Here is a 27,574-nt window from a genome sequence, read left to right as displayed (position 1 = left end):
CTCAGCTCACTGCAACCTCTGCCTCCCAGGATCAAGTGATTCTCCTGCCTCAGCCTCCCAAGTAGCTGGGATTACAGCACCCACGACCACACCCAGCTAATTTTTTATTTTTAGTAGAGACGGGGTTTCACTATGTTGGCCAGGCTGGTCTCAAACCCCAGGATGGGAGGCAAGAGGTTTGCAGTACAGGCTGGAGGAGAGGTGCTGAGAAGGGTGAGGCCAGGAGGATATGAATGGTGCATATAAGTTATCTGGTTCAGTCATCACAGGTATTCATTTACGCATTCATAAAATTACATTTCTTGAACAACTCAGTGGCAGGCCTTCTAATTCTTTCATATTCCATGTTCTTTATTAACTGCTCATTACAAAGGTACTGTGTAAATGCATGCTTTTTTTTTTTGAGACGGAGTCTCGCTCTGTCTCCAAGGCTGGAGTGATCTCAGCTTGCTGCAAGCTCCGCCTCCCGGGTTCACGCCATTCTCCTGCCTCAGCCTCCCGAGTAGCTGGGACTACAGGCACCCGCCACCATGCTCAGCTAATTTTTTGTATTTTCAGTAGAGACGGAGTTTCATCATGTTAGCCAGGATGGTCTTGATCTCCTGACCTCAGGTGATCTGCCCGCCTCGGCCTCCCAAAGTGCTGGGATTACAGGTGTGCACCACCGCGCCCAGCCTGCATGCTTATTTTTTTAAACCAGAGGTACAGGGGTATACAGAATAAATCATGAAGGCCCATTTCGTCCTCTTCCATTACTCTCACTCCCCTTCGCAATGGAGTCCACTTCTACCCGCGTGGAGGGTATCCTTCCAGAATCATTTGCAAACAGTACACACACACACAGAGTTTTGTTTAGTTTTTATTTTAACTTAAATGTGAAGTTAGTTTCTCTCTTCTACAAAGGCAGTGATGTCCAAAAATATTTTCCACTTCATGACTCTCTTACAGTTTGAAAAATGTTGATGCCTGTTGTCAGAATCTTTACTCTTAAGAACCTTTAGCTTCTGGAAAAGTTTAATCTGAGGTATCATCTCCTCAGAGAGGATGGAGTGAGGCATCTGTGTGAGGCCTTTGGACACCACTTGTGTAGCCTGATAGACTGAAGTAAGATTCTGTAATTATGTCACACCTTGAAATGGGGAACCTGAGGAATCAGCCTGAGATGTTGGAGAGAAAGTGGAAACAAAGCGTCTGAGTTGGTCCCAGGGCCAGTCTCCTGCCCACATCCCTCCAGGATTCTGGGACATGGGCTTTTGTGTTTCCTCTGTGTCATCCTGGATGCTGAGAGTGGGGCTGCTCAGATGGATGCTGGTAGTCCCCCGCCTGCCCAGCGAGGCCTCCTTGCCCTCACTGGAGCCATTCCCTGGTATTGACACATCTCTCCTTCCCCACCCCCAGGGGGACAGATATTTTTGTAGTTGAGGCAGAGGCCATGGGACAGACAGGGCCATTTTATTTGGGAGGGAAGGAGAGTTTAGAGAAAACGTGGAAAGCCTCTGCCTCCTTGAGGAGGTGGGGCTCTTCGCTCTGGCGTTCCCCTGTGCTCTGGATGGTGCAGCTCAGAGCTCACTGTCTGGGAGACACTCACTCCATTCCTCTCAGCCCTGCTGCCTCTGTGCCAGCCACTGCCTGTTCTCTGGGTTTCTCTCTCTCCCTCTCGTTACTGTGTAAATCGAGTCCTTGTCCATTTCTCATAGGTCACTTCCTCAGCCTCACTTTCTAGTTAACAGTTTTCTGATTCTCTGAAATTATTTCCCATTATTCACTGTGTCTGATGATAACCTCCTCTTTTTCTCTTTCTGCAGCCAGGTTTGTATTGTGCCGTCTACAAGTGGCATAAACACAGGAACCCCTTTCCCTCTTCCTGGCCTGTGGACCTTTCTGTGAGGCATGGGGTAGCAGGAGAGAACAACAATGACAACGCCCTTTCAGGCTCCCTCTTCTCATGAACAGCTCCCTCTACAGCACAGAGAACAGTCTCTCCAGGCCTCTCTGGAAAGCAGCATTTTAAATTGCCTCACACCAGCTCCTGTCTAGAGTCCAGCCGAACAACAGAAGGAAAGTTCACCTTTACCAGTAACCCAAGAATTTCTAACTAGGGAAAAAAATGGTGCCCTTTTTTTCTACTGGATCACCTTCCGCTCCAGCGAAGATGAAAAGACTAGCTAATTCCAGTGCTGGCATGGGTGTGAGCAAGCTGACAATGGGTAGGCTGTTGTTGGGATTATAGGCCAATAAAACCTCACTGGATAATAGTTTAGCATTACAGATTTTTTTAAACCCTTTAACGTATATGCTTACATTTTACCCATCAATCCAAATCTGTCAGCTTATTCTCAAAAAAAACCATACAAGTTGTAAAATGTATATTAAAAGATAATGATCATGTCTGTTTTAATATGAATAAATTAAAAGAGCACATAAATACAAAATTATATTTAAAACTGGCTAACTTCGTTTTAGTACATCTATCTAATGGGCTGCATGAATACATTAGCAGCGTATGAAAGGAATATTTATTGATGTGGAAACATCTACTTCCTACATTACAGCAGGCAGTGTAAGCCTGATGTCTGCTTTGGTAGCATCTTAGTGGGGCACAGACTGTATGGAAACAGAAAGTTCATTTTAGCACAACAGCTATGAGTCAGAATTTTTTGTGGGCTGTTCTTGAGTAGAGTTAAACAGTTTTTGAGAAGCAAGCCAGAGTGTCTCTGAAGAGAACAGAGTGGTAGCTGTAGCAAGGATAGTCCTATGTCAGTGCTCACTCATGACACCCAGGTTGTGCTGAAAGGATTGTGATGACATTGTCAGAAGCATTCCATTGATGTGACATCAAGCTCCAGTTTTTACAGGACTGAAGGTTGGGATTTGTGGTGTAAGGCAAACTTAAGTACTAGAAAGGGCCTGTACTTCCTTCTGAAGTGTCTGAAGTGATACTTACTAGATTTTGTCAGTAATTAGTTAAATTCAGGGCAGTAGCTGTGGTTTGAAAAAGATGCACAAGGGAGTTTTGGTTTTTTCTTAAGTGGTAGAAGGAGATGACGGAGGTCCAAATTAATAAGACAAAGATCAAGTTGATCACATAAGCACTCTAGAAGGTGTTTTAATGTTTTAGAGGGTATCAAAGTGTGATAATGGAAAATAAAAAAGGTGCTGAAGAATACAAAAGTTAATCTTGTTCTCTCATCTTGAGCAGAAGCTACCAACTTCTGCAGTCAGCACTTTTGGAGGATTTCTAACAGCTCTCAGATTAGGAGCTCCTGGTGGGATGGATGCCCAGTGGTCAGGAAGGAGTGATGTGTGTCTCTGAAGTTGAGAAACATGAATCCAAGGATCAACACCTTGGAGTTCTACTGCTGTGTCAGTTAACAGAGGCTTAAGAGCAGTTTTTCTCTGGTGCCCTTTTCAGAAGACCAAATCCCCAGGTTACAGAGCATGCAGGGCCTGCACAGGTGGCTGTTGTAGAAATGCAGCGTTTACCTGTTGGTGATAAAGCTGGAGTTATTGTGAGTACCCTTCAGCAATGAATCATATCAGCTTGTACTCATAATGTAGAATCTAGGATTGCAAGTAGTGAGGCAGCCTGTTATGAATTCCAAAGGTGGCCACCTGTAGGTCCTGAAAATTGGTCTTACTTCCATCAACAGCAATAGCACTCCTCAAGCCTTAGGAGTGTGAGGGTTTTGAGAGCTCTGATAATTATACTTTTAGAATTTTAGTTCTATCTTTTCCCTGAAGTTTGTGGATGATAAAGGTCAGTAGAGATTCTGAGTAAAAAGTAAAGCATTGCAGGGTTCAGTAACAACAGTACCAGTGATATGTGTGTTCCTCTTAACTGCAAAATAAGTTGGGATTTTCCAAGTCAGAAATACAACAAAATTAAGCAAATTTGTTCCTACCACTATAGCTAACACTCTCCAGTAAGGTAAAACATCAACTAACCCTAAGAATAAACAACAATAATCAGAATGCACTCAGCACATTTGGAGATGTTCAAAGGGGCAGTGAGACTTCGGTTCCTGTCCATGACCTATCCTTAAAATCTTGCCAGGATTGTGTCATTGTCAGGTTGGACATATTTTGGAAATGTCTATGAAACCTCCTAAAATTACCCCCATCAATGTTGGTTCAATATCATGACAAATAAAAAAGAACAAGGTCATGTCCTTTGCAGGAACATGGATGAAGCTGGAGGCCATTATCCTTAGCAGACTAACACAGGAACAGAAAACCAAATACCACATGTTCTCACTTGTAAATGGGAGCTAAATTATAAGAACACATGGACACAGAGAGGGGAACAACAGACACTGGGGCCTACCAGAAAGTGCAGGGTGGGAGGAGGGTGAGGATAAGAAAAAATAACTAATGGATACTGGGCTTAATACCTGGGCGACAAAATAATCTGTACAACAACCCCTGTGACCTGAGTTCACCCATGTAACAAACCTATACATATACCCCTGAACTTAAAATAAAAGTCAAAAAATAAAAAATAAAATAAAAATCATGGCAGATTTATCTCTTGTATTATGGGTAATATCATGAAGCACTTTTGCTAAATTCTACATTTATCATGGCCATTTCTTTAGGTAATGGAAAACTTCTCAGGGTTCCTTAATTCGCTATCCATTTTATAAGGATTCCTGTAACAGTCAGAAAATGTCCTTTTTTTTAAAAGCATTTCAAAATCATGGGCCAACCCAAAATCATACCCACCATCAGGACAAGTATTTGTTTTTTATCTTTTGTTGGCTGGCATGTCTGGACAAAGGCAATTTAGCCATCTGAACAGATTTCATTTCTTTGAGAAGCTTAAAGGTAAATTCAAGTCTGTGATAGTATAACATAATTGGCAACTTGTAGTTTTTCTTTTTAGGTATGAACCATCTACAAACAATTAAATGAGGGGTGTCCAAAAAATAAAATACTTGGGAATATACCTAACCAAGGAGGTGAAAGATCTCTAAAAGGAAAACTACAAAACACTGCTGAAAGAAATCATTGACAACACAAACAAATGGAAACACATCCCAAGATCATGGGTGGGTGGAATCAATATAGTGAAAATGACCATACTGCCAAAAGCAATCTACAGATTCAATGCAATTCCCATCAAAGTACCATCATCATTCTTCACAGAACTAGAAAAAATAATCCTAAAATTAATATGGAACAAAAAAAGACACCACATAGCCAAAGCAAGACTAAGCAAAAAGAATAAATCTGCAGGCATATTACCCAACTTCAAATTCTACTATAAAGCTATAGTTACCAAAACAGCATGGCACTGGTATAAAAATAGGCATGTAGACCAATGGAACAGAATAGAGAACGCAGAAATAAACTCAAATACTTAAAGCCAACTGATCCTTGACAAAGTAAACAAAAACATAAAGTGGGAAAAGGACACCATCTAGAAGAAAGAAACTGGATCCTCATCTCTCACCTTATACAAAAATCAACTCAAGATGCATCAGAGACTTAAATCTAAGACTTGGAACTATAAAAATTATAAAAGATAACATCAGTAAAACTCTTCTAGACATTGGCTTAGGCAAAGAGTTCATGAACAAGAACCCAAAAGCAAGTGCAATAAAAACAAAAATAGATGGGACCTAATTAAACTAAAAAGCTTCTGCACAGCAAAAGAAATAATCAGCAGAGTAAACAGACAACCCACAGGACGGGAGAAAGTATTTGCAAACTATGCATCAGACAAAGGACTAATATCCAGAATCGACAAGGAATTCAAACAAATCAGCAAGAAAAAAAAATAATCCCATCAAAAAGTGGGCAAAGGACATGAATAGACAATTCTCAAAAGAAGATATACAAATGGCCAACAAACATATGAAAACTGCTCAACATCACTAATCATCAGGGAACTGCAAATTAAAACCACAATGAGATACCCCCTTACTCCTGCAAGAATGGCCATAATAAAAAAATCAAAAAAACCGTAGATGTTAGTGTGGATACAGTGAACAGGGAACACTTCTACACTGCTGGTGGGAATGTAAACTAGTACAACCACCATGGAAAACAGTATGGAGATTCCTCAAAGAACTAACAGTACAACTACCATTTGATCCAGCAATCCCACTACTGAGTATCTACCCAGAGGAAAAGAGTTCATTATATGAAATAGACACTTGCACATATGTTTATAGCAAAACAATTTGCAATTGCAAAAATATGGGGCCAGCCTAAATGCCCATCAACCAAAAAGTGGATTTTAAAAATGTAGTGTGTGTATATATATATATATATCACATTTATATACACATATATATGTGATGTATATATATATCTCACATTTATATACACATATATATGTGATATATATATGTGAGATATATATATATATGATATATATATGTGAGATATATATATATGATATATATATCGTGAAATACTACTCAACCATTAAAAGGAACAAAATAATGGCATTTGCAGCAACTTGTATGGAATTGGAGACCATTATTCTAAGTGAAGAAATTCAGGAATGGAAAACCAAATATTGTAGTTCTCATTTATAAGTGAGAGCTAAGCTACAAGGACGCAAAAGTGTAAGAATGATAAAAGGGACGGTGGAGACAAGGGGGGAAGTTGGGAGGGGGACGAGGGATAAAAGACTACACATTGGGTACAATGTACACTGCTCAGGTGATGGGTGCATCTCAGTAATTATCACTGAAGAACTTATCCATGTAACCAAAAATCACCTGTTCCCCATCATCGAATGGAATAGTCTGCAGCTATAAAAATGAATGAGGATGACATCTATAAACTGATATAGAATGGCTTCCAAGATATGCTGTTAAATTTAAAAAGCAAAGTGTGAGAAAGTGTTTATGGTATGCCACGTTTTGTGCAAGAAAGAAAGGGGAATAAGAAAATATATATTTGTCTGCACAACTATACAGAAAGAAACTTAGGAAAGGAAACCCAGAAACTAATGAGATTGGTTCCATACAGGAGTGGGTGGAAATGGAGTGACTAAAGTTGCAGATAGCAAAATAAAGTCACTTTTGTCAGACCCAAGCAAACTGGAGCCAGAACACACAAAGGAGCACAGCTCATGCTTGCACATCTGAGATAAGGACTATTTCAAGGACTTTCTAAAATAACTCCATGAGAAATTCCTTCATCTTTTATACATCTCATGCTTTTCATGATCTACATTTTACATGCATTTTACATTTTACATGCATGCACATATTTCTATGACCAGGTTTATCACTATACATTCTTTAGGACTGTAGCAATTCTGATAAGATGCTAGGCCAATGCCTAGCAATGGCATCTCCACCAATGAACTGATGCTAATTCTAGCTTTGAGCCTCCAGAACCAATGAACTCTGTCTCCAAGCAGCTTACATAGCTTCTCCTTGCCAGTAAAATTTTCCCTTTACCTTTGGCTTGATGTACCTGTACCTATGGCTTGCTACAGCTGTGCTTCCCAGATGATAATCCTTTTGCTTACTCCTGAATAAACTCAACATATTAGGATATATTTTTCTCTGATGTCTTTTTTTAGCCTGATGGGTGAAAAGGATAAGATGGTGGGAGCAAGGTAGAGAAGATGGAGGGGAGTGACACTTCTCTGAGTTCATGTTTTTGTACAGATCTGTTCTGACTTTTACAACCATGTTAATGTTTCATGTACTCAGTTTTTTAGTAAATACAATCAACAAGGATAAAAGGAGGAAACGTTAGCATTGAATACATATGGAAGCAAGTGTACCAGACTGTAAGTTAAGTGAATGACAAAACACAGTACGGGTAGGGGGTGATAACAGAAGTTTTGAAGCAGTACTTTGCCTCTGTATTCTCAGGCTAGGGCAAAAAGACAGTAGCAAATATTGAACTCTGTTTAATAGATTTGTTTCCCACACCAGCATGAGTTAACAATTCTGAAACTACATTCTGTGTATTCTAGGATTAAGCAAATAAGTAAATATACTGTGGGTAACTGAAACCAGGTTTTTCACAGTTGGAGAAGGAAATTACATATATGAAAAGAGAAGGTTAAAATGAACTCTAGAGTGTTGGATTGGAACTGGTCATATCAGTATGAACTCATGGTTTTTAAGAAAGATAAGTAGGTAAGTAGGTAGGTAGGTAGATGAATGGATTTGCATGTGTGTGTGTGCATATTTACATAATATATATACTACACACACATGTGTGTATATGTATGACAGGGCCTAAAAATAACAACACTCTGGCAATGAACAGACCTATTCCAGGTCTTGGTTTGTTTTTATACACAATTCCCTGCTAAAAGGAATCAGGGTTTCTTAGAAAAATACCAGATTACAGGGTTTGAGCCGGGAAAGTACAAGATGAGCCTGGAATATCTTGTAGTAACAGAAAGTAAGGAAGTGCTCAAAAAGTAATAGCAGTGTGTCAAAAAGACACAAGAATCAACTTGGAGGAGCTCTCACAGGACTAATCTGGGATAATTTTGATCATCAAAATCACCAATGCTAGTAACAAAGCATAACTAATTAAATAAAATAAATATCTATGAATCCAGACTGACTGAATGGAAGATGGGTGGGTAGGTAGATGGATGGATGGGCGGGTGGATGGATGGATGGATGGATGGATGGATGGATGGATGGATGGATTGGGAGGGAGGGAGGTAAACTCTTCCTTACAGTAGAGTAACAACTAATAAATGTATGAGAAATAATGGAAGCAGAAAATTCACCATTTTACAACCATTATACCTCAAACACTAATCATCAAAGGATGCTAAAATTTAGTTGGTAAAGTCTGATGAGAAACAGAATATTTATATCATCTCAAAGTATTTCCCAAAGCTTAATTACCAAGTACCAATTACCAAATTGCCAATTTGTTTGCAATGGCAGACAAAGCCTGGCAGACACCACCTTATCCAAGTGACCAAAGTTATTATCTCCAGCAGTGGGACAAAAACCAACATCATGTGCCACCTGATAACAATGCACTGAGAAGGACACAATATCACTTCTCTGGCATTTCTGCCAGAAATACATAACTGGAATCTAATCATGAGGAAACATCAGACAAACCCAAATAAGGTCATTCTACAAAATAATTGTCCTGTACCCCTCAAAAAAGAAAAGTGAAAGAAAGACCAAGAGAAATCGGCTTAAAGAAGACTAGAAATGACTAAATGTAACACATGATTCTAGACTAAATCCTAGACAAGAAAAATATGTATTTTTTTCCTTCTCTGGCTATAAAGACATAACAAAGACATTCGGTGAAATTTGAATAAGGTTTGTAAATTAGAGTATAGCATTGTGTCTTCTTAATTACCTGCTTTTGATAACTGTGTGATAATTTTATGAGAATATTTTTATATCTTGGGAAATACACAAGGATATATTTAGGGGTAACACAGCACATATATGTAGATCAGTATCAAATAGTTCAGAAAAAAATGATGTTGGGGAGGGAAAGAATTATAAGGTATATGTAGTTAAATATTAATATATATGGAACTTGAGAGGGGATATATGGAAATACTGTACACCAACTGTTACAAATTTTCTATAACTCTGGAATTATAAATAAAATTAAGTTTTTAAAAGAAAATCATGTAAGGCAGGAGGAAAGTAAAGTTAAAATAACCCAAGTTCCTTGAATGGCTCAGGAAAAGGAGTAAAGATTTTACTTATTTAAGTCAAAGAAAAACGTAGGAAATTGTAGGATAACCACTAAAGCGGTGGAATAAGGCAGTAAATCTTCCAAAGAACAGAGAAGAGAACTAGCTAGAGAATCTCTGGAAACCTGGGCAGGAGGGCAGCTTTGGCGCCAGCTTGATGATGGCCATCGGCTGCAGCCACAGTCTAGCTTGTGGCCAGACACACTCCAGTTGTTGCCAGCCCCTCCCTCACCCACTCACTATTCCTTGTCCTCAGGACTGACCCAGGAGTTTGTCCCTTTGAATCAGCCAAGGAGGACTGGCTCTGATGTAAGCCCTGCCCAAGGGGCCCAGAATAAAACAGAGGAGGGAGGCCTTCGAACACAGTGGGCAGCGCTGTTCCATTTTTCCGACGCTGTGCTGGGCCCTGAATCAGGGAGGAGCCAGCTTCCAGGAGGTGAGCCTTTCAAGACAGCAGAGGGGCTGATGTGAGGGACGTGTCCTCAGACTGAGGAGTAAATGCTGGGTAGGTTGTTGTGGGGGTCGGAGGGGAGGTTCTTGGCCAATCAAGTGTGAATTTTTTTTTAAATTGCCTGAGGCAAGAGGACCACCTGAGCCCAGGAGCTGTGATCACACCAATGCACTCCAGCATGGGTGTGGGTGACATAATGAGACCCTGTCTCAAATAAAATAAGAATAAAAGTATATTGCCCTCCCCATCTCATTTTTCCACTATTGGTAGTAATGGTTCTGCAAGCGAGTACCTATGCAACCATTTAGAGGGAGCACAAATGGGAGAGGAGCCTGCCTTCTCTGCCTTGAGGCTGGCAGTGGTGAGAAGCAGCCCCAGATTCAGACTGGGGATGTGAGCATGGAAAGCATAAGTAAGATTATAATCCTAAGAATCAAAACAATAAGCAGGAAGTCTTTGTAATCAGAAAGTTCTGGTAAATCTGAAGGACTCCCAGCTCTGGGGCAGCTGGACACTTCGATTTCTCTAACACCTGGCAGAAGCTCACAGCAAAGAAGCATCCCCACACCTGCTGGCCCGCACCAGTCTGCCCATATGTCTTCCTGGATGCTGGTGTGGGGGTGACGAGATGGAACCAGAGTTTCTTCAAATGTCTGCATGAGCAGCAAACCGCCTCCTACACACATACCCCTAAGAGCCCTCTGAATCATGGACCTGGGAGAGGAACTTTCATTCCTTGGTTTGAGTATGGTAGTAAGGGCCATGCACAGACTTCAAGTCCTGGAAAGCACAGAGTTTTAACTATGCTCCTCCACAGGCACAATAGGGCCTGGCACAGAGTTGGCTCCAGAAGAATCACCAGCCTCTACCCAGTCTGGATCTCACCTCCCTACAGAGGCCTTAGATCCAGAAACAGCCACGACTCCTTTGTGCCCCATCCCCCAATTCAGGTCTTAAACCTCCCTGTCATCTCACTGACCTGCCAAACAAGTCTGACTTAAAGATCTAACCTTTCGCTAGAGGGTTTTAGGGTTTCAGTGTAAATAATTCTGTGGCATGACCAGACTGAACTCAACTGCCCATGGCCCCCGCAGTTGCAGACCAAGCCTACCCCAAACCTGCATACACAGAAGTGTGCACGCACACTGACGGGGGGACGAGGGAAATGGGAGGATCTGTAGCTGAAGGATGACCCACAGCTGCTGTGGGACAGCAGTGGCTGCAGCATGAGGACAGCTCTGGAAGAAGTGACTCAGGTCAGCCAAGCCAAAAGCCAATCAGACTTCCTTACCAGGAAAGAGGCCGCTAGGAGTCAGTGGGGTGGACCTTTAGGATAATCCCAATGGAAGGGAGGATTCTACCCAGGAAGAGGAACCAAGGTCTCACTTGGACTCACCACCCCATGGAAGGGAAGTCTCTTCCAGCAAAGAACTGCGTCCTGACAATCCCGTCTTCCTCCCTGAGCTGTCACCTCCACCACAGTCTGCTCCCAGTCACCTTCATGAGAGTCCTCTGGACATTGGAGTCTTCCTCGCACCCTGGACACCAGCACCTGCCAGAGCCACAGCCCTCAGCCTCTGGGCTGCTAACTTCAGGCCACATGGTGCTATTCCCCTCTCTCAAATTTAGAATATCAGTTGCTTCAGAAGAAATTCTTCCCACGCCCCCTGCTTAAAGGAACACAGGGAGGCTGAGGGAGGAGCAGAGGTGACAGGAGGAAGAGAGGTTGTCTCCTGGAAGTATGCTCCAGACCCCCAAAAGGCACATCAGCCCTTAGGTGAAGGACTCCCACACCACCAAGCCTCTGCAGCCCTGAGGCCCCCCAGACCCACTGACAGCAACAGGCAGCCGAGCTGGGAGAGCCGAGGCAATCCCAAATTACCACTGAGTCTTGATGAAATGGCCTGCGTGGAAAACGTCTTGCTCCAAACCACCAAGGAGGCATGGCTTGTTCACCAGCTCTTACAAACTTTAATTTACCTCCATTTTTGGAGAACAGTTTTTCTCCAAATTTAACAACACAACTTACGGACCAGGTAGCTGATTCCAGCCCCATCCCCCGTACCCAGATTCCTCCCTAGGGGCTCCCCTTCATCACATAGCTTCCTGTGCCCACTCTAAGCCAAGATCGAATCCATGTGGCCCAGCTGGGCCCCAACCTCCCCAACCCTTTCTCACTGCCCCTACAGATTAACCCAAAAGCTATTTCTCTTCTAAGAGACTTTTCCTATTGGTTTTTGATCAGGGGACTGGGGCCACAAGAGGCTGCATAGTCTCCTGACCCCTCTCTGACACCTTCCCCAGAAGAGGAGGCCCGAGGCCACCTCCTACTGAACTGCCACCTGCCCCACCGAGAACCTGAAGATTTGGTCTCACAAAGGCCTCTCCACTGGCCCAAAGGCAGAGTCAGAGCAGATGGTTCAGGAAATCTGCCCACTCCAGGGCCCTGCAGGCTCAAGGGCACCACTTGCTGTTTGAGGGGCTGCTGAGCATCTAATGAGATATAATATGAAAGTGCTGTGTGAACTGAAAAGCATCCTGCAGACACTGGAGGAGTTCAGGGGGAATCCAGGAACGTGATCAGGTGCTGAACCAGCAAGGGAGGCACTCAGGAACCTCCCGGGAGAATTCTGCCTGGGATTGTGCCACCCAAAAAGGATTCTTGGGAAATGGGGTCCGTGCCAGCGATGGAAGCAGGCCTGCCCAGCAGAGACACCCACGTGCAACCACTGCCAGGAACAGGCCGCAGGGAGATTAGCTTTGGCAGGAACTGGCAGAGGGAAGCAGGGACCTCAGCCTGCCAAGTGCCCACAGAGGGGAGAGGGGGACTGGATCCCAGCCTTGGCAGGAACGAGCTCCCAGTAGGACTCGGCTCCCAGGAGTGAGAGGCAGGCAGCTGTGCCAGGTCTCGCGAAGGAAGGAGGGTAAGAAACTGTTGGTCTACAGGGCCGCACTCATGGGCCTGCCCTCTGGCAGAGGGGGTGCCAGAGTCTCCTCTGGGATCTCCCTATGGGATGGATTTGGCACTCACAACCCTCTTCACAATAGCCGAGGAAGACTGCAGGCCTGCCAGGTCTTGCCCTCTGTCCCCGCTGCAAAGCGGCCAGGCACCCAAAACAGAATTCTTCACCCTACTGTCCCCTTCCTTTACCAGGGGTGATTGTCAGCATACATAACGACTGATACCATTCACAGTGCAGGCAGGGTTCCCACAAGCCACCACGGGACAGTGACACTGGGGAGGCACCATCCAGCAGACACAGCCTCAGGAGCCAGAAGTGTATATGGGGATTCCAGCACTTCCCCTGGGGAAGTGAATTCCCACTGAGGTCCAGGTGCATACCCTGGTCAAGAGGACACATAAGGACTGGGGTCAGAGCCCAGGGAATACACTGGGCAGACAGTGTATGGGCCAGTGAGCACCAGCAAGGTTCCAAGGCCAAGGTGGCTCGGGGCCTCAGGGAGCCGGGGGCCTCAGGGAGCCTGGGGCCTCAGCCATTTCCAAATGACAACTAGTGTTTCAGTATTTCAGTAACTGGCCCTGCCCTACTTGACACATAGTCTAAATATCAAGCCTACCCTTCCCATCTCTAGCTCTTCCTGACATCCACCACCTGTCTCCCACATGAGGGGCTCCCAGGGCACAGGACTGTAGAATGAGCCATCCAACAACCCTGTGACCTGCTTCCTCAACCCCCACACATTAATGACACTCCAGCCTTGGCCATGACCAAGTGCCTCTCCCTTCCTCATATTTCTACCCTACTTACACTTTCATGACCGCAAGTTCATATGATCCTTGCCCCAAGAGCTGAGTTTGTACCAACAAGTATTCCCTTTCAGCAGGGATACTGTAGCCAACCTACCCATGGCCCTGCTCCCACCTCTGTAAAGCCTTGAGAGAACCTGAGGTTCACCAGGTCATCTTCCCACCCAAACCACACTCTGTTCTGTCCCACCCCCTGGAATATCACTCAGCCTTTCTTATCCAAGGCCTTCCTGCAGGCTGTATGTACTGTGAGGCACGCTACACACTCTGCACCCAGACTTTCTTTTCTTCCTTCCTGCCTCACCTAGGCCTGGTTGCAGAAGGCGGTGGGGGGATGGGGGCACTCAATACTTGAAAGATTCCTTAAGGATTATTCCACCCAAGATACTAATAAGGATGGAGAACTGATCTGCCCAAGGCCACAGTGAATTAGAGACTGAGCAAGAAGGTAGAGCCCACATCTGACTCCTGTCTAGTTTGTTTTCTTCAGCAGGATAGACAAGAAGCCTACCTCTGCAAACCCAGGACAGACCCTCCTCCCCTGAGCAAGAGGAAATCCTCTCTTTTCAGCTCCTGCCAAGGTGTGGGCCCTTAGCAAGCAATAGGCCAGCTGAAGGCCTTGGAAACAATGCAGGCTAAAGAGAGGGTCACCATGAGCAGACCTGCAGGTCTGTCTACCTGGAGAAGTGGTTTGTTTGCTCTACTTGTCTTGTTTTTTGTGTGTAGGGGTGGGGGAGGTGAGGAGGCGGTGTCGGAAGGGCAGTACCACCAAAGTGGCTAACATTTTCCAGACAGCAGCCTGGCCCCAGTGCCACTTCTGTACCTTCAGGAACACAGCGGCCATGATTGGTGCTCAATGTGCCCAAGTTTACTGCATCGTAATGTGTAAGAAGATGCTATGATGGTTGCAATCTTAGAGGGTAGACTAGGTGCAGAGAGGGACAGGGGACTTGGGAACTGCCTCCCACTACCCCTATAAAAATATCTGCCTGATAACAATTTGGGCTGGATGACTTATAAAGGAAAAAAGAAAAGAAAATCTCTGCCTGACAGCCACAAAAGTGCTGCTGCTCATGCCAATACACCTCATTCCCTAATTCCAAAATGGCTAGCAAGGTCCCAACATCAGCCTTTTCCAAGAACAGTCTCCTTCAGAGTTATTATCCTAGTACAGGGTTCAGAAAAGGTCCTCAAAGCAGCCAATCTTGGCTTTAGATGATGATAGTGATACTTTAAACAAAAACATGAAAGAATTCAAGTTCCTTTGTAATCTAAGCAACCCACACCTTGAGGTTGGCCTGCACATCTGAAAGGGAAATCGAAAACATTTTATAAAATACAGCATTTTAAAGAGCCAGGGAGGTAATTTTGAAAAAGGGACCAGAAACTTCCCTTTCAGTTAAGACTTCTTGCCTTTTTCTACACAGTGGTGAAGTCTTCTCTATACCACTGCAGTCTAACGTGACCCTGACTACCAGCACTCAGGGGTGGATGGGGAGTGGTTACTACTGTCAGGAATCCATCTCTTGTGGATTAAAGTCTTCTGTGCCCCCCCAAATTCCTATGCTGAAGCCAGAACCCCCAATGAGGTATTAGGAGGTGGGGCCTTTGGGAGGTAATTAGGTTTAGACTAGGTCAAGAGGGTGGGACCCTCCTGATGGGATTAGTGCCCTTATAAGACAAGGAAGAGATCTCTTGTCAATGCAATCTGACCACACAAGCATCAGGCATCACAGTCCAGAGAGGGCACAGTATAAAGGGGTGAGGACCCCGGTATTGAGTAAAGATGAGCTATTTGCAGGCAGGTAGCATCAGAGCTTTCTGGGCCAAAGCAATAACGATACAACAAAAAGGAAAGGCAGGCAGCAGATCCTGGACAGTTTGGGCCAAAGGGACCTCACAAGCACAGCCCTGCTCTATTAAGCAGTGAGCGCACGCTCCCACCAGGCCTGGTCGGCACAGCAGCTGAGGCTCCCTCTCTCAGGAAAGAGAGGCTATTCAGAGAGCTACTGCACTGCCTGAGACCCTCGGCTACTTCCACAGATGCCGCTAACAAGTGAAAGTAGACTTTAGGATGCTGCTTTCATAGTTAAGGATTAATTGGGTTTAAGGCTAGAACTGGAATTGGTCATTGAGTTTTAAAGACTGTTGCCAGACAATAAAGTTGAAAAATACGAAGCATCCAAAAATCTGAACGCCCAAGACCTTTTCCTACAGCTCTAATCAGCCTGAGCACTCCTTCAAGATTTCATTGCTATTAAAATGGCTGAGTGAGGAAGAATCAGGACCAGCGCGGCCCCGCAGTCCCTCCCTACTGGCTCCCCGCCCACTAACTTGCAGATCAACTGTGCTTTCCTCGTTGGCACCCACCCCAGCCCCCGCTCAGGCCCCGGCAATGAGACCAGCGAGCGGCGGTCAGAGTGGCGCCCCCGCGCTGGACTCCTGCTGTCGGCCCCGCCGGGCTCATTCAGTGGACTCAGGCGCCCCCGTGAGGCCGCGGGTGGGCGGCGCACCTAGCTAGTGCGCCCTGGGTCCCGGCGGCAAATCCTCGCGGCCTGGCACTCACTTGCGCGCCATCTGGACTGCCGCCCTCTTCCCCCGAGCCTCGTCAGCGCCCGGCGGATGGGCTGTTTGCTAGGTCGCCGGGGTCCCTAGGGCCGAGTCGGCGGTGGCCGGCCAAGCAGAGCTAACGAGACCCTTGGGAGGGCAGCTGCGGCAGCCGGGCCATGGCAACTTGTCGCGCTGCCGCCGCCGCCGCCGCCGCAGTGTAGGCTCGGCAGTGCCCCCAGGCCCCGCACCAGCCCGCGACCTGCTCCGCCGCCGCCCTTCTCCCAGTCCCTGCCAGCCTGTCAGCGGAGGCCCCCACGAGCTCTACACTGAGCGCCTCCCCGCACTGCCCCGCGGCGAAGTCGCCGTAGAGGAAGACCGGGCTGGGGGCAAAGGGGCGTCAGCCCTGCCCACTCCCAGTGCCATCCCCGAACGCGCCCTCCCCGGCCCCTCCAAAAACCTGGGTGTGGCCGTCCCCTGCCTGGGGCCCTCCTTGAACCGAGGCCTCATCCATTTTTAAAAGGGAATGGGGAGGGAAGGGAAAGAGCCAGTCGCCCTCTGGCGCCCAGCCTGGGATGTGAGGGTGCTCCACTGACACACTAAAGTGAAGGGCCCCGGAGCTACCTACTGAGCTCCCCGTCTGGGTGGGGAAAATGATGGTGTTATTTCATAGGGGCGTCACGGCGATAATAATCTAACGTTTATTGTCCATTTGCCAGGAATTAGGCTGTGTACGTTACTCCAGTGACCTCATTTAGTTCTTACAACACTGATGGCCCCATCATGAGTGTACGTTTATTCCCATTTTACATATGGGAAAACTGAGGCCTAGGTTCATATGACTTGACCTGAAGGCACACAGCCAGTGACAAAGCCAAAGCTCTTTACCCCAGTGTTTTCTCTTTTTTAATTATTTTTGGTGCAGACAGGGTCTCTCTATGTTGCCCAGGCTGGTCTCAAAGTCCTGGTCTCAAGTGATCCTCCCATTTAGCCTCCCAAAGCACTAGAATTATAGGCAGAGCCACCACGCCTGGCCTACCCCAGTGTTTGAGAAAGTGTCTTCCAGGAGTCACAACTCCTCAGAACAAAGGATTTCATGGCCCCATAATTTGGGGAAACACTGCGTGTTGTACTTCCCTCTGCTTTTGTGGGGTCTGACAACTCAGTTTAGTGAGCTTGAGTCTCTCCAAGAAGAAAAGTGTTTAACTTGGTTTGATTCAGTGTTTTCCAAACTTATTTGAACAGAGAACACTTTTTAAAAAGACATCCCACAGGATGCTAATAAGAATGTCTTTTTAAAAAGTGTTCTCTGTGTACACTTTTAGACACACTTGTCTCCTCAGTCTCAGATGAAACAATAGCTGTGGGAGTCTTTGTACCCTAAAAAGTGCTGTAAAACTATGAGGGCATGTTTTATTGTTGCTAGTGTTATCATAATCATCTTCATTATTTTTAGGAATTCTGTCTGTAGCCTCCTGGGACTCCACTCTGTGGTGCTGAATAAGAATAACTAACATTTACTGAGCATTGCCTATGTACCAAGCACTGTTCTAAGTGCCTTCCATATATTAACTAATTTATTCCTTAAAGCTACCCAGGTATTATGGCCATCTGAGGAAAAAAGACATAGAATCTGAGGATCCTATGAGTAATAGATGTAAAATCCTTAAAAGAAAGCCATTACAAGTGCTACGCAAGTGCTTGCCATTATCATTATCCCCATTGCACAGAGGAGGAAACTGAGGCACAGAGCAGTTAAGTGACTTGCTCTAGACCACACTAATAGTAAGTGAGTTGGAACCCAGGCAGCCAGGGGCAGGGCCTGTCCTGGTACCCACTGTGGTATCCTGCCTCTGTACCAGCCACAGAAAGGAAACCCCAGGTTTGTACCCTCATCAGCAAAGCCAGAATTTCCTGTGAGTGCCTCCTGTCTGCGTAGGACCTCCTCCCCCATCTGTCCATCATAACCACCGCCACAAACACCCTCATAGAAAAAGAAAAGGGACAAAATTTGGGGTTAGACAACCCTGGATTGGACCCTGACCCAATAATTTACTGGCTGAGTGACCTTAGACAAGTAACTTAACCATCAGTTTCCTCTTCAGTAAAAAGAGCGCCTCATCTACCTCACAGGTTTGTGTGAGGATAGACTAACAACCTGGATATAAAGCACTTTGCACAGGGCCCAATGCCTACTTCTGCTTCTGCCTCCTCTGAGAAGACTTCCCTGACTGTGCCTCCCTCCCCCTAGACGGGATCAAGGCCCCTCCACTGTATTCCCCTGCTTATCCCCCACCTCAGCCTGCCAAATCCTTGGTCTTGAAATTATGGCTTGATGTGTCTGTCTCCCTCACCTTCACAAAATTGAGCTCCAAAAATCAGTCTTCTTCACTGCTATATCCCCAGGTTCTAGCACTACCAAGCTCAGCACACAGTAGGAGCTCAATAAATGTTTGCTGACTGAATGACTGAATCATAACCAGAAGGATAGCTGATATCAATTATTGAGAGCCTGCACTAGGCCATGTTCTATACATTTCATATGGATTCTAACTCATTTAATACAACAATCATATGATGTAATTACTAGTGTTTTCCCATTTGAGGAAACTGAGCCACAGAGACATGCCTAGTAAATAGTGGAGACAGAATGTCCACCCAGTCAGTCTGGCTTTAGAATCTGCAAGCTTAGTAAGTGAGTGGACAGATGGGTGCCAGCCTACCTACCCTCACAGGGCTGCCAAGAAGGCCAGACGACACTAAAGTACTGCATACGCATGAAGCCTTCTTGTGACTAAGCCCCGGGAAAGGAAGGAGTTCCAGCTCAGGCCCTGCTTCTCCCTGGGCTTTTGTTTCCCATCAATGCAGTAAGGACTGGACTTGATAATATCAGGGCTCTTAACACTCTCAGTGGTGCCCGTCTGCAGGCCTAGGGTGTTAACAGAGCAGGAGAAAAAAAAGATAGTTGAGCCAAGAGAGACCTATAAACAGTGTGGTTGCTAGGCCAGCCCAGCCTGGAGCAGAGGGCAGGCCAGTGGCCAGAAGAGCCAAGAGGGGCCACGCAGCTGCCTCTGAGCACCCAGGTCAGAGCTGGCTCTCATTCACCAGGAGTGAGGGTCAGAGTCAAGGTCCTGGCCAGGCTAATATGATGCAATAATTAAGGACAATAATGATCATTTGAAAGGAACCAGCACTTTACAGTTTGTGTTATTTTCGTCTGGGCCTCACGCCAAGCCTGTGATTATTATCGCTGAAAACTAAGACTGAGAGAGGCCTGGGGCTCAGTCCAGGGTCACACAGTGGGGCAGCGTCTAGACCCCACATAACCTGTTGATTAGCTGATCACTTAAACTGCAGCAAGTCATATTTTAGAAATTGCTGGTTCTCTAAGGAGTGAGCAGGCAGGACCCAGGTGGCATGCCTGGGCTACCAGCAAGTAAGAGAAGTAGCCATTTTCACTCATTAAAAGTTTGGCCATGCAAGCAAAGTGGTCACATGGGGCAGGCCCATATCCTTGGGGCTCAGGTCGCAGCTGGACCTGGCATCAGCTCAGGCTGCTGTAACTGGGCCCCAGGTGTCCTGTTGAGCCCAAGTACCCCTGGGAGACTCTCAGGCCACTGAGGTCCAGCTCATTATGGCCTAATTGTTGGTAAATTACTCAGCTGACCTCAGGGACAGACAGCCATAAGCTCACAGTGAGAAAAGTTTGAGGAGCTACAACTTTTTCCCATGCGGCCCACAGCTTTCTCCACGGTGGCCGAAACTTTTCCAGCCCTTGGGGGGCACAGAGCTTTCTCCAGGTTGCCCAGGCCCAGGTACACCATGGATACACTGCTGTCACCGCTGGGGCTGGCACAACCCTCAGCTGCAGCCTGGCAGTCTGAGGCACAACTGGGCTCCCCAGAGCCTCAGCAATGCTCTCAACCTGGCAGGGGGTGCCCTAGCCCTATCCTCTACTCCTCCCAGCCCATCCTGGGACACTAGGTGGGACTTAGTCACAGCCAGGGCCGAGCACTGCATGCCTGAAGGTGCAGAGATGTCTGGTTGTCAATATGATGATGGGCCCCCAGTCCCACTGCAGTTCACAGAGGCCATTCACCCACCTGAGCCCGTCTTCAGGCATACAGTTTTTGGCCCTGGCTGTGACTAAGTCCCACCTAGTGTCCCAGGATGGGCTGGGAGGAGTGGAGGATACGGCTAGGGCACCCCCTGCCAGGTTGAGAGCATCGTTGAGGCTGAGGAGCCCAGTTGTGCCTCAGCAGAAACAGAGAGCTTGCTATGGAAACTCAACTTCAACATGCGCCCACAACTCCCTTTCAATCAGATGGGGGCCCACATTCTCTCTGAGAGAGAAATCCTCGAATGCTCCCCCCTCTCCCCCTCACAGACCCTTAGGAAAGGCCTGAGCTCAGTGGTCCCAGCTAAGTGTGATGGACATTCATGATGGGACCAGGGCCAGGTGGCTCTGGCCTCCATTTCCTAGCGGGTCTCAACCCCAGGTGGTAGCAGGAGGGAGCTGGGCCTGGGACCTTCTTACGGCCCTGAATCACTGTTGGCTTCTTGATGACCACTGACTTTCCCAGCCAGTCCCTGCCAGGACCAAACCTGCAGGAGTCGGGGACTCTGGGGGAGGAGGAGGCTGAGCATTCAGATGGGGAAGGCCTGAGGAAGTGACCCAAGTTGATCCAAGGTCCTCTGGAGAATATTAAAGGGAGCTCAGAGGAGCCACACACAGCCCCAAATTAAATGTGGGAACCAGCAGAGTGGGGTTTAGAGTCAGGCAGCCCAGATTCAATCCCAGCTCTGCTACTTCCTGGCTGTGTGGCCATGGGCAACACCTTTCCCTGTTTCCTCTTCCCTAAAATAGGGATAATCATAGGACTAACCACAAAAATTAGACATAAGGTTTTAGCTAATATTTATATAGAGTCCATAATGTATGTTAGTAATTGTGCTAAATAAATTATAGGTATCACTTCATTTAATCCTCTGAACACCACTGCGAGGCTTCACTTGTTTGGAGCTGTATGTTACACCCTAGCCAAGTAAGTGCTCAATAAACATGTGCTGACTGAGTGAATCAATGAACGAAGATGTCAGTGCTATTTTTATGCCCATTTTTCAGAAGAGCACTCTGAGGCTCAAAGACAGGAAGCAACTTGCCAGGACCACACAGGGCCAGAACCAGATCCCAGGTCTCCTGCCTCAGGCCCTGACACCAGCATGGCCCCACAGACAGTCCTATGGCCGGGGCAGAGGGGTGCACCAGTGATGTCTGAGGATGAGGTACCTCAAACTACCTACCCACAGGCACAGGCTGCACCTTCCTCAGGCACAGTCCCTCCAGCAAGACATGAGCCCGGGTGGCCTTGGACACATGGGGTGCTTGGGTGCTACCTTGTGGCTTCGGGCAGTGCAGGCTGAACCTGGCCAGACCAAGCAGCCTGAAGCTGCTGAGAAAGGCCAGTCCCATAACCAGGAGAGGCCAGAGAGCCACCAGTCCACAGATCCTGTGCAGGGCCCCAGCCTACTCATGGATAGAGAAGGACAGACTTCTCCAAAAGCTTCATTCAAAGACCGAAAAGCCCCCGGAACCCAATAATTTGTGTATGGGTGGGAGAGGGGCTAGGGTTATACAGCTGGGTTGCTTCTGTGTCCAACAGGGGCCTGAGGCCTCCCGGCTTTCTGGGGCGCCGAACCCTGAGGGCCTCTCGTCTGCCCCTCCCACACAACACACACGCAGGAGCCGTATCATGCCTCTTGCCAGATTTCCCACTGCCTACAGCCTGAGGTCATTGGGTCTGCAGCCTAGTTTCTTAAGGCCAGGATGCCCAGCCTGAAGGCCCATCTAGCAAATAGTTTCCACCTCTCCTTCCTGTACATTAGACCCATAAAGAGGCAGGCCCTGACCAAGATCACACAGCAAGGCCATGGAGGGTGGGCTCCACGCCAAGGCCTTCAGACTGTCAGGCCAGTGGATTCTCAGTAAGGCCCCTTCTCTCTTAAAATTAAACAGCACAGCAAGTGCTGTAATTCAGTCACACATTCATTCAACCTGATGATCCCTGCCCCCATGGACTCAGAATAGAGTGTCCCTTCCCATGTCACAGTCCTGCAGGGGTCAAGGGACTACCACCCACCTGTGCCCAGGCCAAGCATCTTACAGGAAAAAAGAGTGTAGGGATCAGAACCACGCTTTATTTCAAGTCCCAAACCTGCCACTTACTAGTACTGAGCCTTGACTAAGGACGACCTCTCTGAGCCTCAGTTTCTTCATCTGTAACATGGGCTTGATATTCGCTACCTTGCAAGGGGTTGTGAGGTTTAAACAAGATATGGCATATAACACCCCAAATGAGGGACCTGGCCAGGGCAGGAGCTGATTAAATGGGCTCTTCCTTCCCTGTAGCCCCTGGCCTGCCAGAGATGGGGCCAACTGAAGGAGACTAGAGGAGGCTGAAGCCCTCCAGCCACAACTCATAACAGGGACCTGATGCCCAAACTTCCCAAAGTCAGACCCCAGGCTCAGGCAGATCAGGGCAGACTCTTCAGAATCAGGCAGTTGGTGCCCCTCTTCCTCAGGGCCCTGACTTTTCTTCTTTGGGGCTTAAAGAATGGATCCCCAGGTGAGTCTGCTAAGGAGGAGAAGGTGCCTGGTGCAGGGAGGCAACCTGGCTACAGGCAGGGGTCAGGGGCCAGCCTGGCTCCGCTCATCACCTCTCACTGAAAGACCTCTAATCAGGCCCCTTCCCCTAACTGAGGCAAGGCCAAGGCCCTGAAGCTTGTCTGGAGGAATTCGCCCCCACCCTGCATGGGAGATTTGAGAGCTACCCCACTGAGAAAAGGAAGCCTCCTCATCTGGGCCAGGGGCCTACTTGCCTGCCGCCTCATGAAAGGTATTTAGTGTTTTGTGCCACTAACAGAATACCTGAGACTGGGAAATGTATAAAGAAATTTATTTGGCTCACAGTTCTGGAGGCTGGGAAGTCCACAGGCATGGTGCCAGCATCTGCTCAGCATCTGGTGAGGGCCTTCTTGCTGTGTCATCCTGCAGCAGAAGTGGAGGGACAAGAGAGCATGAGAGAGGAAGGGAAAGGGGACCAAACTCATCACTGTATCAGGAATCCATTCCTGTGATAATGGCATTAATCCATTCATGAGGGCAGAGTAATCCATTCATTACATAATCACCTCTTAAAGGTCCCACCTCTCAACATTGTTTCATTGGAGATTAAGTTGCCAATACATGAACTTTGGGGGACACATGCAAACCAAACCAGAAATTTTCTTTGGCCCACTTTCCTAGAAGAGCAGCTAAGGTTGGAGAGGCCAGAGGATCCCCCTGAGGGGACAGAGACCCATTTTTAAGACTAGATACAGCAGGATAGGAGGTATTAGCCTGAGTGAGTAGGGTGGGCAAGAGGAGAGGAGCCCTGGCTTGTCCTGGTCCCATGCCTGCCTCATTTGGAGAAAACAATCTGCCCCCAGTGCCAAAAGCTCCTCCAGCTCCCAGCAATCAGGGTGAACTCAGGAGATAGGAGTCAGGGGGCCAACTCCAGACCTGGTTCTGTTACCAACTGGCTATGAGATTGCTCACTCCAAAGCTCAGTTCCCTCATCTGTAAAGTGGGGTGGTACCACCTACCTCCCAAGTGTTCGAAAAATCAAGTCAATTGGGGAACATGAAAGAGCTTCCCAAACTACAATCATACAAAATTCACTAGAAACATCACAAGTTTGATGCAGGAAGGGAAAGGCCATGAGAAGCCACCAGTCCAACATCTACCTTCTATGGAAGAGGAAATAAGAGTCCCTGGCCCAAGGGCACTTGCCAGAACCTGTGTCAGATCTCAAGCTTCTTGACTCGCTTCTCCTCTCTGCTTCCTTTTGGTGTACCCAGGCTGAGGCCTTGTGCACTCAGTTTCCCAAGGCTGGGTGGTTGGGGTTGGCGTAGAAAAAAGAGCTATAGATTAGAAGCTCTTAGAAGTCCTGCCCAAAGTCAGAGTGGATTATGCAGCCTGCAAACCAATGGTTAGCAGAGGAAGGGGTTGACTGAGAGCATCAGCTTGCAGCTCCACCCCCCACCCCCAGCAGAGGGGTGACAGTACATTTCATATGGCCTGAGGAAAGGCTACCCAACCTACAGCCTCTGCAGCTGCTGGATGATCCCAGGGTCAAAACAGAAGCCATTGGCAGGGATTCCAGTGCCCCCAGCAGCAGTTGCTGTGCATTTCACAAGCCCTGAGGACAGATTCCCCTGCCCCACAGCCACTGCCACTGCCACTGCCAAAGCACAAGCAAAGTGCATGCTCCCCAGCTCCCTGCCTACTGCTGCTGCCACTGAAAGCAACCCTGTGCTCCCCAGTAGCAGGGTGGCAGTGGCACCTCCACCCCAACATACCACCAGGAGCCTAGGGATCACCCTGCCTCTGCCTAACACAGCCAGTGCCTACACACACTACTAAGGGGCCTAAGGAGCCAGGCCTGGCTCCACTCCTCCTTCCCAGTGCCTAAGCATGTCATCTTTGGGTATGGGAATCACCCAACCCAGTTCGTCACCTTTGGCACCCAAACAATTTTCCAGGGGCCTGAGATCAGGCCCACCCAACCTGCCTCTACCACCACAGCTGACACCCACACATATGTACCCACTATGTGCCTAGGGACTGGCCTCCCAAGCCCAATGCAGCCACCAGAAATTATTTAATAAAATCATGTATCAATAATAACCTTGAATAAAAGCAGACTAAACTTTCCAAATAAAAGACAAAGACTGGCTAAATGAATTAAAAAACATGACCCAACTATATGTTTCCTAAAGGAAACTCACCTTATGTATAAAGACACATATAGATTTAAACTAAAGGGATGAAAAAAGTCCATGCAAATGAAAACCAAAGGCAAGCAGGAATAGCTGTACATATAAGAGATAAGACAGACTTTAAGTCAAAAACAATAAAAAGAGATAAAGACAATCATTATATAATGATAAAGGGATCAATTTGGCAAAAGAATATAACAATTCTAAACATATATGCACCCAACATCAGAGCACCCAGATATATAAAGCAAATATTATTAGATGTAAAGAAAGAAGTAGACTCCAGTACAATAAGAGTTGTGAACTTCAACACCCCACTCTCAGCATTAAACAGATCATCTAGACCAAGCTTGTTCAACCTATGGCCTGCAGGCCACATGCAGCCCAGGATGGCTTTGAACGCAGCTCAACACAAATTCATAAACTTTCTTAAAACATAATGAGAGTTTTTGCAATTTATTTTAAGCTCATCAGCTATTTGTTAGTGTTAGTGTATTTTATGTGTGGCTCAAGACAATTCTTCTTCCAATGTGCCTTAGGGAAGCCAAGAAATTGGACACCCCTGATCTAGACAGAAAATTAACAAAGAAACATTGAATTAAAACTGCACATTATACCAAATATACCTAACAAAAATTTACAGGACATTTCATCCAACAGCTACAAAACACACATTCTTCTCATCAGCATATGGAACATGCTCCAGGATAAACCATATGTTAGCACACAAAACAAGTCTCCACAAATTTTTAAATATCAAAATCATATGAAGTACCGTCTCAGACCACAATAGAATAAAACCAGAAGTTAATAACAAGAGGAATGTTGGAAACTGCACAAATATATGGAAATTAAACAACATGTCCCTGAATGGCCATTGGATCAAAAAAGGAATTTAAAAGGAAATCAAAAAATTTCTTGAAACAAATGAAAATCAAAACACAACATACCAAAATCTATGGGATACAGCAAAAGCAGTGCTAAATGGTAGTTTATAGCAATAAATGCCTACATCAAAAAAGTAGAAAGAATTCAAATAATCTAACAATGCACCTCAAGGAATGAGAAAAGCAAGAGAAAACCAAAACCAAAATTAATGGAAGAAAAAGTCTACACTGTATGTATCAAAACATAACTTGGGATTCCATAAATATGTACTATCATTATATGCCAATTAAAAAAGAAAATAAGCTTTTAAAAATAAAATAAAATAAAATACCTAGGAATAAATTTAATCGTGAGGCAAAAAACAAGGAAAACTATAAAACACTGATGAAATAAATTAAAGAGGACACAAACAAATGGAAAGACAGCCTATGCTCTTAAATCAAAATAATTGATGTCCTTAAGATGACTATACTGGCCGGGCACGGTGGCTCACACCTGTAATCCTAACACTTTGGGAAGCCGAGGCAGGTGGATCACCTGAGGTCAGGAGTTCAAGACCAGCCTGGCCAACATGGTGAAACCCCATCTCTATTAAAAATACAAAATTAGCCAGGCGTGGTGGCACACACCTGTAATCCCAGCTACTCAGGAGGCTGAGGAAGGAGAATCGCTTGAACCTGAGAGGTGGAGGTTGCAGTGAGCCAAGATTGTGCCACTGCACTCCAGCCTGAGCAATGGGAGTGAGACTCCATCTAAAAAAAAAAAAAAAAAAGATGACCATACTGCCCAAAAAAACCACAGATTCAAGGCAATCACTATCAAAATACCAATGTCAGTTTTGACAGAAATAGAAAAAACAACACTAAAACTATTCTGGAACCAAAAAAGAGCCTAAATAGCCAAAGCAATCCTGAGCAAAAACAACAAAGCTGAAAGTTTCACACTAGCTGACTTCAGAATATATCACAAAGCTATATTAACCAAAGCAGCATGCTATTGGAATAAAAACAGACACATAGAACAATAAAACAGAATAGAGAATCCAGAAATACATGCATGTGTTTACAGCCAATGATTTCCGACAAAAGTGCCAAGAATATACATTGAAGGACAGTCTCTTGAATAAACAGTGCTGGGAAAGTTGGATATCCATATGTGAAAGAATGAAACTAGACCCTATTTCTCACTATACAAAAAATCAACTCAGGATGGATTAAAGACTTAAACGTAACACCCAAAATTATAAAACCAATAGAAGAAAGCATAAAGCACAGGGAAACACTTTAGGACTTTGGTGTAGGCAAAGATTTTATGGCTAAGACCTCAAAAGCATAGGCAACAAAAACAAAACTAGACAAATGGGACTATATTAAACTAAAAAGTTTCTGTGCAGCGAAGGAAACAATCAATAAAGTGAAGAGACGACCTC

The 27,574-nt window shown here is 46.1% G+C and overlaps 1 long non-coding RNA gene across 1 annotated transcript; it reads right to left on the bottom strand.

The window, feature by feature from the left end:
- Positions 1 to 3,072: 3,072 nt before the first annotated feature.
- Positions 3,073 to 23,556, bottom strand: LOC101129946 (uncharacterized). Its single transcript, XR_008669541.2, has 2 exons — positions 23,406 to 23,556; positions 3,073 to 3,483 (listed from the first exon to the last, which is right to left on the bottom strand). It is a non-coding gene; the product is annotated as an uncharacterized lncRNA (long non-coding RNA).
- Between the last annotated feature and the right edge of the window lie 4,018 nt (positions 23,557 to 27,574).

Source organism: Gorilla gorilla, chromosome 9 (genome assembly GCF_029281585.2).
Source record: "Gorilla gorilla gorilla isolate KB3781 chromosome 9, NHGRI_mGorGor1-v2.1_pri, whole genome shotgun sequence".
In the NCBI taxonomy this organism is placed as follows: domain Eukaryota; kingdom Metazoa; phylum Chordata; class Mammalia; order Primates; family Hominidae; genus Gorilla; species Gorilla gorilla.
This window is presented reverse-complemented; position numbering and strand designations above follow the sequence as displayed.